A 14530-nucleotide genomic window follows, 5' to 3' on the forward strand; every position below is an offset into this window, starting at 1 on the left:
GGTCCTATTCTCAGTTCAGTGGTTTGCTGCTGGCATTCGCCTCTGTATTTGCTGTATTCTGAGTGTGTCTCTCAGGAGAGATCTACATCCGGTTCCTGTCGGCCTGCACTTCTTTGCTTCATCCATCTTGTCTAATTGGATGGCTGTATATGTATGGGCCACATGTGGGGCAGGCTCTGAATGGGTGTTTCTTCTGCCTCTGTTCTAAGCTTTGCCGCCCTATTCCCTCCCAAGGGTATTCCAGTTCCCCTTTTAAAGAAGGAGTGAACATCAGCAGTTTCTCAGAATTTTGCACCAGCATAATTTCTACCTGCATTCTTTCATCATTGTGCTTACTCTTCTCCTAATTTTTCAGGATCTCAATTTCCAATCTCCAGGGAGACAACATTGTGTAGCTCCACCTCCCTTGTCTATATGCTCAACACACACTATTCATTTAAAGTTTATTTTCACAAGATACATAATTTTTGATATAGATATAGTAAGTTTTCCCACTACACACCTATGCATATATTTTCCCACCTGTGTACAATGTTATATTAAGAAAATCTTCAGTCCTGTATTCCTTTGGCCTATTTTAGCATTCGTATAATTCCCAGAAGCAGGACTAATCAGCATCTTTTTCAAATGTTTAATGGAGTTATCTGATTGGTTTCCAAAAGCACTATTTCCTTTTGTACCACCACAAGCCATTTCTCCACCTGCAATGAGTGCAATTTTTTCTTTTGAAATTTGTCCCAGGCTGATGGTTGTAAAATAATGACACACATTTATTGGCATATTTCAAAATCTAATACTGAGCTGAGTTTTTCTTTTTTTACCATTATGATCTTCTCCTTTGTGAGTTGTACCTTCGCATTTCTTCTATTTAGCTTCTTGTTTACCATTATCTAAAAGTGAGACCACGGAATCCTTTATATAACACAGTACTGCCTATTAAAGCTTTAAATGTCTCTACAAAAATTTTTATTGTTTTAGGGTTCATAAGCTGTGTGCCTTTCTTATTGTATATTTAAAATAAAATTATGTTACAGTTTACCAAAAGATCTTACAATTACAAATATGATTTGTCTGTCCAATGTGTTTCCAATTCCATTTCATTCCTAAGAACAGAGAAGACAGAAAAAATTGAGCCACTATCCTGAAGTTATGCATGGAGTCAGGCGTAATAACTTCCAAATCTAAAATTGACTCAGAAATTCTATTTTTAAACTTTGATTACGTTTTAACTTTATTTGGTGAGGGGAACGTGCTACTTCACATTTGCGGAGGTCAGAGAACAACTATTTGGAGTCCTGTCTCTGCCGAGTGGGTCCCACCTATCAAACTCAGATCCTCCAGCCATGGAAAGCTCCTTTCTCCAATGAGCCAGCTCGACACCTGAGAGTTCTCTTTGCAGTCTATTTTAATATTGTAATTAATCTCATGAACCGTGAGCTTAGAATGAAGTCTTCATGAGTAATGTACTTTCTTTGTCACTACACCTATTAGCTTTGATTGTACTTTTATCTCACCTACTTCTTCAAAATAGCTACTTCTTTACCTGTCATGTCTTTTAAAGTAATCAAGACTCTCTACTTATGAGGAAACATGCCATATTTTTTATTGAATATTTTTATTTACATTTCAAATGTTATCCTCTTTCCAGGTTTCCTGTCCATAAGCCCCCTATCCTATCCCCCGTCCCTGTTCTTCTGTGAAGGTGTTCCTCCACCCAACCAGCCACCCCTCCCCTCCTCCCCTCCCTGACATTCTGCTACACTGGGGGATCCAGCCTTGGCAGGACCAAAGGTTTCTCTTCCCAGCGGTGCCCAATAAGGCCAACCTCAGCTACATATGCAGCTGGAGCCACGGGTCTGTCCATGTGTACTCTTTGGGTAGTGGTTTAGTCCCTGGGAGCTCTGGTTGGTTGGCTTTGTTGTTCTTATGGGGTTGCAAGCCCCTTCAGCTCCTCAATCCTTTCTCTAACTCCACCAACCGGGATGCTATATTTGTTTGAGTCTGTCTTACTGCCATTGACATGATGAGCTCCAGTTCTATCTATTTTTTTCCTGAAGACAAAATTTTAATCCAAAGCTTAAGAGTATTCCAGTACATGTGTATCATATTTTTCATCCTTTCATTCTGTGATTGGCACCTAGACTGACTTCTTCATTGTTGATTGTTAGTAGGCCCATGAAAGGATGGTTCTATTTATCCATACCAACAATAGTCACATATTTCCCATTTGTTCCGTCTCTTTGTGATGTGTGCTCTCTCGAAGATATCCAGTCTTAATGGGTTAAAAAGAAATTTCAGTTAATACCTTCATTGTACTTATTGGTCATTTGCATTTTTTTATTTTGAAATGTGTATGTTGAGGGCATAATGTTGGTTCCTCTGTTTACTCAATTATTTTAACTTTGATTATTTTCTTTCACTTTGAAAGGTACTCTGGGTACTAATGCACTGATGCATAAAAACCTGAGAGGAAAAGTCTCTTGTGTCATATAGTTTATCACTGTTTTCTATTTGTTTTCTTTGCTGTGCAGAAGCTTTTAATTACACGCTGTTCTCTTTGCCAATTGCTATTATTATATTTGAATTATTGAAGTTCTATTAAGAAAGCCATTAAACTATTCTGGTCTCAAAGTTGTTTCTCTGAGATTATTCTAGTCTATTCAAAGTTTAGGAAAATGATTCTTTCTCCATATTTTGAACTAATATTTGTATAGGGTTTCATGCATGGTTATTCCATTTTCCAGTACCAACTCTTGAAGTTTTCCTTTCTCCAAAATGTCTCTTGAGAGACATGCCTTTTAACAGCTTTCTCTATTCTATTTTTCTCATGTATATATTTGTTTATTGATTCATTGTTTGGTTTTAGCAGTGTATTAACTTGGCTCTGAAGCAGCACTTAAAATCATGGCTGTAATATTTCCAAAATTTCTAATTTTGCTCAGATTGCTTTTACAATTTGAGCTCATTTATACTTTCACATGAATACTATGGCATTTTTCTTAGTTCTTTGTCAATGATCATTGTAATTCTGATGAGTTTTTATTTGAATGCTTAGATGTTATCACTAATGAAGTTCTTTTTAGGTCATTAATTTTGTAAATCCATGTACATGTGTGGCCCTTGTATCCTCTGCTATTTTGTTCTAAGTTCTGAGTTTTATGATTTTCATTGCGAAGCTGCTTCTACCTGCTATATTTGACATGTTCTTAATTTTTTTAATTTTGCTTATTTGTAATAGAATAGTTTTTATGATCTTACTGCCAGCATGTTCAGTATTGATACATAGAAAACCTACTGTCTCTTGTGTAGTCATTTTGTATTTGTGAATTTTGATGAAATACATTTTAGATTTGTGATTGAGTCACCATGGTCTTTAAAACATTGAATAATATTTTCTATACACAGGTTAACCTACATTAATCTCTTACCATCTCTAATCCTGTTAGTATATTTTGTTCCTTTATTGCTCTGTCTAAAAGTTAAAGGCATTCCAATTCTACATAATGGAGAGATTGTACATGCCGCATCATTCTTGGCTTGGGAAAATGTTTTATTGTACAAACAATGCATTAAGCTGAGGAATGATCCTTCAGATAATTTTTTCAAAACTTTTATCAGGAAGGAACATTGAGCTCTGTCCAAGATTTATTTGTACCTCCACAGAAATCATGATTACTTCACTGTAATGTTGACTGGTTTCCAGACCGTTAACCAATTTACATCCAAGGTATGAAGTTAACTTAGACATAATATGTAGTTTTCTAATTTATTATTTGAAATATATTTCCTTTGCTTAGCTTCCTACCTTTCAGTTTAAGGTAGTTTATGTTTCATGTTAATTTATATTATTGGAATTAGCTCATTGTTTTACATTTTATGGTTATCTCTTTAATCTATACTAAATTTATTTTGTGCATAAGATAGATAACCCATTTTGCTTTCATAGATAGGGTTATTCATTTCCTCCACCACCAATTATAATACATTGCCACATAAAATATACAAAATAGTTACAGAAATAATAGTAATCCCATTCATATTAATTCTATGAGTTAGAAAAATAATCATCACTGTTCCTTTATTAAGGGGTCAAAGAAACAAATAGTTGAGAATTTTCATACCAGATAGTTCTGATATAGTTATTCTCTTCTGCCTCTATATCTTGACAGAAGCCATATAATATTCTAATACCAATCCACACAATTTTCTAATAATGCTTTAATAAGATCTCTTGATGAACAACAAACTTTCTATCTCTTCCAGTCTTTCATCCCTTGCCATATTTCTCTCCTTTGATATTTTTTCAACCATTTAATACTGTGAAAACAAAAAAAGGAAGGAATCACGACATAACATATGTTCACAGCAAGCCTAAACTGTGCTAACCATTCCTCTGCTCCTGCAGATGAGTATGGAGTTTAGTGACCCAAGGATTTACACTCAAAGGCATTTCTTTATTTCTCTTTTACTGTTTACTATTTTTTCTTGGTAACATTATGATATTTGATCACAATTACACATATTGCAAAATCCAGTAAAAAATTATACAGTTATCATCAGTTAATTAATTTTAATTAACTTATAGAACAGCAGGCCATAAAATTCCATTTGTTTAGCTTTTGATTTCTACCATGAAAAAGTTTGGTCCTTTTCTGAAAATTCTTTGACTTTAAAGGAATTTTAAAAAAATATAACAACAATGATTCTTTAATTATTTTGTTGATTTGTTTAGTGTACATGAGTACTTGACTCCATGTAAGTGTATGTGCTTGTGTGGGGGTGGGTGTGTGTGTGTGTGTTTCTGCGTGTATCAAATGCAAGCCCAATGACTACAGAGGATAGGAGAAGGTATCAAATTTTCTGGGACAAGAATTACTGAGTGTTGTGAGCGACCATATAGATGCTGAGACTCAAACTGCGGTCCCTGACAAGAGCAGTTAGTGCTCTTAAGGGCTGAGCCATAGCTTCTGCCACAATTCTTATACTTTATAGTAGAGGCAACTATTGGTTTTGCTGTACATATCTATCTTTTCTACGTTAGTATGGTTATTTTTTAAGTTACACATATAAATTACTAACTAGATAAATATTTGAATAGTGCCTTTAGGCATATAGTATCATTTAGATTCATTTCTCATTTATTTTATTTACTGCATGCATCAATCAAACATTAAATGTTGCTTTACAGGCAGCGATATTACAGTTATTTCTGGTTTACTGGTTATTGCTTCATTCTTCAGGACAATACATTCTGGATCTTTCTGTTATTTGTTCTATTATTTTTATTTACTATTTTATCGTCATTCTATGAAGTTTCATTTCCATGTGCCTTTTTAGATATCCTATGTTATTCTTTTGAAATTATAATCATTTCATTAATTAGTAGATTTTTCTGCCCAAATATGTTCACCTAAGAAAATTCTGGTGTCAATTTAGTTTGCTTACCTATCTATGAGTATACATGTGCTATTACTATTTTAAATTATTTCTTTAATTTTGATGTTGTAATATACTAACATTCCCCATTCTCTGTCCTCACACTCTCATGAGTGTCAAATTCAGATAGATAGATAGATAGATAGATAGATAGATAGATAGATAGATATGAAAAATTGTGGCAAGTTACCTATGGAGATTCTCAGAATCAGAAGAGAAGCTAGGAAGGTCTTGCCACAATTCTATTCTCTGAACTGACCCTTAATACTGATTCTGTTAGGTTAGGGATCCAGCATAACAATTTTAGGCAGAAACAATTGTAGGACAAAAGTATTTTTTCTGGGTTCATGTCCCAATCCCTGCACATGAGGGCTTGCATAGTTACAGAAGCAGGCCTCTTCCACTTCAGTGACCCTATCACTGAGTGTTTTTGCTAGGGTTCCTTTCATAGACTGCACATTGTTTCCATTATACTAGTTTCCACATTCTACCTGAAAGACCCCCATTCCAAATGTTTCTCCAAATATGTTTTCTTCCTCCTCCTGTCCAACATGTTCCCTTCTGTTTCCAACCTGATTCCTAACCTGACCACTCAGAAAACAGTGTTGTCTTACTTTTTAAAGGGTGTATGAAAAACAAAATAGTTGACTGCTTCCCAGTGGGATTCACAGGTACACAGTTGGAACAGATGAGTTTTGTCCAGATCCTAACCTCTATTGTTTGCTGTGTGCTTGCCCTTGTGTTTTGAAAAGTCCTGCAGGACCGCAAGAGATTCCTGTTATCCCATGGAGGTTGCTGAGGCTTCAAAGATAATCAGGTTGGAACCCTGCCCCTCCAATTCCTTCCCAATCAGGTCCACCTGAGGCACAGCTTAGGTTGTACTTACTCCCCACTGTCTGCCACTAGATTTGCCTTTGTGAAGCCAGGAGCTTGCAGGACCCTAAAACTCCTGCTTCCCTGAGGTGGTTTGAAGGATTCCAATAATAACTAACATGGAGCCTGACACCACAAATCCCTTCCCAGTCCAGTTTGCCTGAACCACAGCTAGCAGATTGGTATTTGCCTAAGCCACAGCCAGCAGAGTTGTGTGCCCTGACTTTCATGGGTCCTATGATTTTCCTTGCTTTCCTGAGAAATCTTGCTGTCATCAGAAAAATCCAACCAACACCAGTGAAAACCAGAAGTCTAAAGCACAGGACAAGAACACAGTCAAGAAGAGTCAGGCAACGTGGCGTCACCAGAGCCCAGCTATTCTGACACAGCAAGCTCTGGGTATCTTAACAAAACTGAGGGCAAGAAGACAATCTTAATTCAATCACATAATGATAATAGTGGCCTTTAAGAGGAAATTAATAAAACACTTAAAGAACAGGAAAATACATTTAACAGGGGAAGGATATGAAAAAACTATCTAAGACTTAAAAAATGGAAATAAATACAATAAAGAAAGCATAAGCAGAAATTGGATAACCTAGGAAAGAGAACAGAAAATATAAACCTAAGCATCAGCAACAAAATACACGAGATAGAAGAAGGATTTTCAGACAGAGAATAGGAAAAAAAAGGGTAGAAAAAGTCAATATATCACTCAAAGAAAATGCAAAATATAAAAATTTCATGACACAAAACGTCGAGGAAATTAGGGACACTATGAAAAGACCAAATGTAACAGAATTACAACTGACTTCTAAACTGAGACTCTGAAAGCTAGAATGTCCTGGGATGATGTGTTGTAGACACTATATCCACCACAGAGAGAGGAGCCAATACATTTTTGTGGAAAAAAAAAACCTTTAAAAATATATTTTCACTAGTCCAGACATGGAGAGAATATTAGAAGGAAAATTGCAACCCAAGGAGGCTAACTACACTGAAAAAAAACTTTAAGAAATAAATAATTTCTCACTATTAACACATACACACACACACACACACACATACTACTACTACTACTACTACTACTACTACTACTACCACCACCACCAACAACAACATCAATATAACAGAGAATAACAATCATTGGTCATTAACATCTTTCAACATCAATGCAATCAATTTTCCAATTAAAAGACACAGGCTAACAGAGTGGATGAATAAATAGAGTCCATCATTCTTCTGTATACAAGAAATACATCTCAGCAACAAAGATAGACACTATTTCAGAGTAAGGGGCTAGAAAAACATTTCCCAAGCAAATGGACCAAAGCAACAACCTGGAGTAGCTATTTGAATAACTTTTAAATGTTTACTTTCAACCAAATGTAATCAGAGCAGGACACTTCCTACTCTTCAAAGGAAAATACAGCAAGAGGATAACTCGGTTCTGAACATCTCCAAATGTAAGATTATATTCTCTTTTAATAGAAACATTTCTAAGGCTTAAATCACACATTGAACCCCATGTATTAATAACTGGAGACTTCAACACCCTATTCGCATCAATGGACATGTCATCAAGACAGACATTAAACATACAAATAATGAGACTAACAGAAATCATTATTCAAATGGACCTAAAAGATATGTATAGAATGTTTCACCCAAACACAAAAGTATATTCATTCTTCCCAGCACAACAATTAATTGAGCCTTCTATAAAATTAATCATATTGCCAACATGAAATTAGGGACAGCATTTGAGCCAAGAATAACAGAGAAAATGATAGAAATGACTTCTTAGGCATCTTTTTTTAAAGCTGGATTTAACAACAGAAAAAAGCAGAATGTTCATATTCTTTGTTGGAAATTCAACTTCTCTCTATTTCAATAATTCCTTGGTTAGGGAGAATGAAATTAGAAATAATACTAAACATCCTCATATTAATGAACTAAAAGTACACCTGAAAGCTCTAGAGAAAAAATCAAACACACAAAAGAGGAGTAGAGAACAGGAAATAATCAAATGCAGGGCAGAAATCATTCAATTAGAAACAAAGAGAACAGTATAAATAATCCATGAAACCATGAGCTGGTTCTTTAAGAAAATGAACAAAATAGGCAAACTCTTAGCCAAACTAACTGAAAGGCAGAGAGACAGTACCTAAATTAACAAAATCAGAAACAAAAAGGGAGACAAAACACCAATGATGAAATTCAAAGAATCAGTAGGTCTTACTACAAAAGCCTGTACTCCACAAACTGAAAATCTAAATGAAATGAATGATTCTTTTAAAGACAGATACCAAGTACTCAAGTTAAATGAGGACCAGGTAAGGTATCTGAATATAACTCCTAACTCCTAAAGAAATAGAAGTGGTAACTGAAAATATCCCAAGCAAGAGAGAACCCAAAGCCAGGTAGTTTTAGCAGAGAATTCTATTACAGTGGTTTTTGGACACTAGACATTGGTTATCATCTCTAGTACTGTGTTTGATAAAGTGGTCCACACTGTCTCCCCTATAGATGGTGGGTAAAGAAGAGACTTGTTCTTACAGCAGAAAACTATATTGCAAATGTTTCCTCAGGGATGCCAGTTTTCTCTATAGCTCATCTTGACACATTTTGTCTACATGACCCCTTTCCTCAAGATAGTGGTGTTGTTCTTTATACCCCCAACAACAGGGTGCCACTGCCTGCAAAGTTCCTAATCTAGTGATGGACTGCAGTGGAGGAATTAAGAGCAGGCTTACAGATTATTGATAATATGCTTTAGATTAATATAACTTCCTCAGCATTGTCCTTTTGCCCTCATGCTTGTTCACTTGTAGTGACATGACCAGCATTTCCATTGGGTAAGAATAGAGTCAGCAAAAAAATGGTTCAGTGATGTTCTTAGGCATGATGGTTATGTTTCTAACAAGAAGGTTCAGGCTGCCTATCGCGCTCTTGATGAAAGTGGTCGGTACTGCACTCTTATTCTCCCCATTTATTCTTTGTTGGACAGTCCCAATTACAGTGGAAAGAATCCCATGGCCTCCTGCTCAGTCAATGATCATTAGCTCAGAACTAATAATAAAATGTTTTCATGTCTCCTCCTTGGATGCATTGTGATTATGGCTTTGGAAAGTAAGTCACACCAGCTGGTTATCTCAGCAGTTTCTGCTTCTGATGGGAAAACATCCTCAGAGGCTGTGTTTATAACTCCGAGAATTGTTATGGTTTTAAAACCTAAGCTGAGTCTGCTATTATAGAGCAGGTGTGTCATTCAACAACAGCAATTGCAGCAAAGGAAGTCTCCGATACAACCTTTGAGGTTGAATGAGTGACATAAGGATTTAGTTGTAATTTTGAGTGACACGATGTAGATTTAAAATTTTCAGAGTGCTTTAAACTTTTTTTTCCCAAAGAGCTCAGCATGGATAGGCCAGGAATTGTGTTGAGAAATAAAGTAGACTATATACATTGGGAAAAATTCTTCTTATAACTTATTTTAGCAAGTCTCTCTATTGTATTGCATCTCTATACATATTTCTTTGTTTCTGTCTTTTTCTTTTGACTGAGTTTGCCCATTTCTCTTTCTGTATATATCTCTTTGAAAGAATCACAGAAAGAACTGGAAGAGCTTGAAGGGGCTTGAGACCCCATATGTACAACAATGCCAAGCAACCAGAGCTTCCAGGGACTAAGCCACTACCTAAAGACTATACATGGACTCACCCTGGACTCTGACCTCATAGGTAGCAATGTAAGAGCACCAGTGGAAGGGGAAGCCCTGTGTCCTGCTAAGACTGAACCCCCAGTGAACTAGATTGTTGGGGGGAGGGCGGCAATGGGGGGAGGATGAGGAGAGGAACACCCATAAAGAAGGGAGGGGAAGGGTGATGTTTTGGAAACCGGAAAGGGAAACAAGTTAATAATAAAAAAAGGGAAAGGGAATAACAGAAATAAAAATACTGCTGTACGGATTGTAAAAAAAATGTATATAAGAAATACTGATTCAGGACTGGAACTCAAAAAAGACTATATCTCAGGTTTTATGGGATCTCTCTGTCTCTCTGTCTCCTGTTTCTGATGATATCCACCATGGTCTCTCCTAATCTGTTAAGAAAATGCCCTACATGTCAGCCCTATTTTCATTTATCTCTATGTCTCTCTCTCTCTCTCTCTCTCTCTGAACCAAGTATTATATCAGGTCTTCCTGTGAGTTACATATTCTTCTTTTGGTCCCTTTCTAGGCTACCATCTCTCAGAATAAAATCAATTCTGAGATGAAGGTATATCTTGTAGCAGTTAATAATAATCCATACTTACTATTATCAACTTTCAGTCATTTGCATTTTAAGAGCTCTTTGTTTCTTCCAACATTTAGTCATGTGACTCCTGAGAAGCATTCCTGTTGATTTTTTTTTTGTTGGTGGTGGTGGTGGTTCTTGTTGTTGCAAATAAACACCCATGTTGAAAGAAGTATAAACACATTTTCCTGACACATTTTGAAAGTTTTGCCTTTTTTTATGGTGAAAAAATATGTAGGCAAAGAAAGTTATCACCATCTTCAATAGTATTTCTGGGAAGACTTTATCTAAGTATTTCTGGGAAGACTTTGATGAGAGAAACAGAATCTAACCACTCTTCCACCATCAGATAATGGATGAGAGATCTACAGTAGCAAGACTTTGATGAGGCTGGACACCAAGGATCTAATAATTTTGTACTAAGATTTGTTGCTGTCAGAAGCCTATGGTCTGATCTCTAATTTGGCAGGTGGCTATCTCACAACATTTGTTTCTTCTTTTTTCTTTCTTTCTTTCTTTTTTTTTTTTTTTTTTTTTTTTTTTGGAGTTGGGGACCGAACCCAGGGCCTTCCCCTTGTTAGGCAAGTGCTCTCCCCCTTGCGTAAATCCCCCAACCCCACAACTTTTGTTTCTTGAAGGAATACAAGCCATTAAACTTTTGATAATTAAAGTAGGAAAGCCGGGAGACCTACAAAGAATGCTGGATAGTCTCAGAGTAATCTAGAGTAATGAGGTTTCTAGTAATAGAATTCAAAATGGGAATTTGACAGAATATGTTACTATATGAAAGAAGAAGAAGCCTACATTTATAAAGTGTGGAGATCAGGAGAACTATCCCTGAGTTACTCATGTCCATGTGTACAGGCAAATTACACCTTCCCACCATGCTGCATTTTCATGTCTATCTTCTACAAGATTGCATCATGAACAAATACTATAACAATTAAGGATTTCGATAAGCTAAGGGATTCCTCCACCATCCTTTCAATAATATCCCAAGTCAGAAAACTATAAATCATTTTTAAGTACTTCCAAGCTCTTGGAATGTGTTTTTTCCTTGTTCACCTAATCCCATTCACTGAAATGTAGAGGACAAACTCAGTGGAAAAGTTCCTGGGAGAGAGTATCCTGATTGAAGAAGTAGAAAGGGATAAAGCTGACATATGCACAGCCAAACCCCATGTATGGAGAAGACTTTTAGCTTCTCCTTAGTAGAATCCTGGTCTGCAGCACAGCCCATGTCTGCTACAAAGCCAAGTAGGTCTCTCCTAGTAACATGGTGGGTAAAGAGGTGACAGGAAGAGGATTGGGAAGGAAGGTGAGAGAATGGAATTTTAAAGACCTCTATCACTACCTGGAGAATTCTGGATAAATGATGGAAACTCACTTGTTCTCCCTTACCTCACAACCAGAGATATTCTATTTACTATTCTTATTTCAAAACATATGTGTACTTTGTATGTGTTGAAACCCTGCATAAAGCTGTGCAATTATTCTTATGACCGTAAGTAATAAATCTAGATTTTTGTGGCGTTGAAAGAATCTGAGTTAAATATCACTTTTCTGTATTCAGCAAACTGGGAATCTAATAAATATGGAGAGAAATGACTTTCCCTGAGTGTCCTTGATGTTTGACAAAATGGAAAAAATGAAACCGAATAGATTAGTTTTAAAATACTATATGCTGACACAAGATGAGATTCTAAATCTATTTTCCACCTTTTAGCTGAAAATGCTTTACCTGCCAGAATTGGTTTTAGCCAAGGCTTCAAAAACTTCCCAAACAGTAATTATTGTAGGAAAATAAGAAGGCCACCAGGCAACCAAGGAAAGGACAGAGTTTCCAGCCATTGAGAAATAAAGAGACACAGTCCAAAGGATATTTTGAACCAATGATAACAGCCCAAGATTGACAGAGATCCTTGGGTTTTAAAACAAGTAAAAATGCTTTAATTTATTTTAATTCATAAGTTACTCTCTCAAGTATTAGGATAAATATAAGGATGATAAAACTCAAGTTGGTTATTGAAGATGTTTATAGCCTGGATACATATATCCTATTTATTTGAAAGTTAATCAGAAGTACAAGGTGGACACTTTATTAAATCTGTATGTGAAGTGAAAATTTCATTAGAAGAAAGGTTATTTTGGTGAACATTCATATATGTACCTCTTAAGCTTTTGCACCAGTAGCAGCATGTACTAGTAACTGCATCTCTTTCTGTCTTCAACTAATTGATGGAGCATTATTAAATTGTATAATTTTAGGACTCAAAAATGTTAACAAGTACTGAGGATCATGATGCACTCATGAGTACAGTACACAGAAGGCTGAGAGAGGAGGATTCTAGTGGCAAGCCATTCTGGGATTTGAAAAATGACTGTCCTTTAACAAACAAATAAATGCTTAATTAATCAAAAAATGTGCTAATTTTTATTGGTTTTGGTGACAGAGCCTGTTGTATTAGATAAGTAATCAGAGAACAAGTATCACTGATCTTATTCCCTCATGACAATATCATGGAAAAGCAACATACCACATGTCATTTTCAGTATGTAGATGACATGATTGAGAAATAAAGAGAATATTGAGGAATACAAATGCCCAATGGGAAAATAAAATAAAGTTGTATAGAAATTAGGGACAGAAATCCGAGGTCTTACCTGTATAACTCAGAAATCTCTTTTTATGGGACATGCTAGGAATCAATGATACTTACTGATCTTTGTAATACTTTTCTGACAGGTCTACTTCCTCACACATTTCCCCAAGTATAAACATGGAGATTGTTGCCCAAAGCTGCTCTTCAATAGAGACCCTTTTCAAAGATATACACCTTTGGCCAGTGCTGTTCAAGACATATGCTAAATGGCGTCTCCTTGTTTCAATAAACTCAAACTCCTGTTGGTTTTAATCCAAGTGTCATAGGTTAATTGTACCATTGAATGAAGTAAAAATGCAGTCCTTCCATTTGTGTTCCAGTATGGGAAGAGATGTTAATGAGCAGAGGTTCAGGAAAGATAGGAATTCATGGAAGAAATATGAACAAATGAGTTGTTCTGTGAGCTCCTGATAAACTTAGCTGGATGGCTTGTTGTTAGGTGGCAGCCTGGCAGCGAAAGCTGAGACATGTCTGAAATGTACAGCATAGTTGACAGAGTAACAGAAAAACAAAGCTATTTAAGAAATAGTATCTAAGTAATCCAAACTCCCAAAAACCTCCTCCAATGTCTACCCTGTGACTCTCCCTGATCTCTTCATCTGCACATTTTCTACAACTTACTGGATCAAGTTCTGTTCTCACAAATGGTATCTGGTCTATTGTACCCAATTCCCTCTTGTGCCATAGACAACTTCTAGATTTTCATCAACTGCTCCTCTCTCTGTGACCACCTACAAGTCATTTCTGTGCCATTTCTCTCAGCACAGTAGTCAGACTTCTCACACCATCCTTCAGGTTCTAACCCAATGAGTTACTATAACCTCCTCATCCATACTTTCTTCCTAATGCAGAAGTTCAGTCTGGGTACCAGAACCATGGCACCAGCCTCCTCTGCATATATCTAAAATTAGCTGGAGAATTAAGCCAGGACCATTGCCGCATGAGCCCCAATCACAGAACTCTACAAAGCCATATGCAAGCATTCTATCCAAGCTTATCTAGCCTATAATCCAGATTTGTAACCGAAATCACATTCTATACAACAGCCCAGTCAACTCTCTTCACCTGACTTCAACTACCTACATCATTTCCAACATCTGGACCCAACAGCACCGTACACCCCTTCTTCTTTCCTTCCCCTGTATGTCAAGAAGAGACTCAAAACTAACAAAAGAAGTCATAAAAATATGGACAATAAGAATGATTCAAATTGTAGACATAAATGAAAAATAAAAATTTCAAGTTAATGGCATAGACCAG

This window comes from Rattus rattus, chromosome 15, assembly GCF_011064425.1.
Source record: "Rattus rattus isolate New Zealand chromosome 15, Rrattus_CSIRO_v1, whole genome shotgun sequence".
NCBI lineage: Eukaryota > Metazoa > Chordata > Mammalia > Rodentia > Muridae > Rattus > Rattus rattus.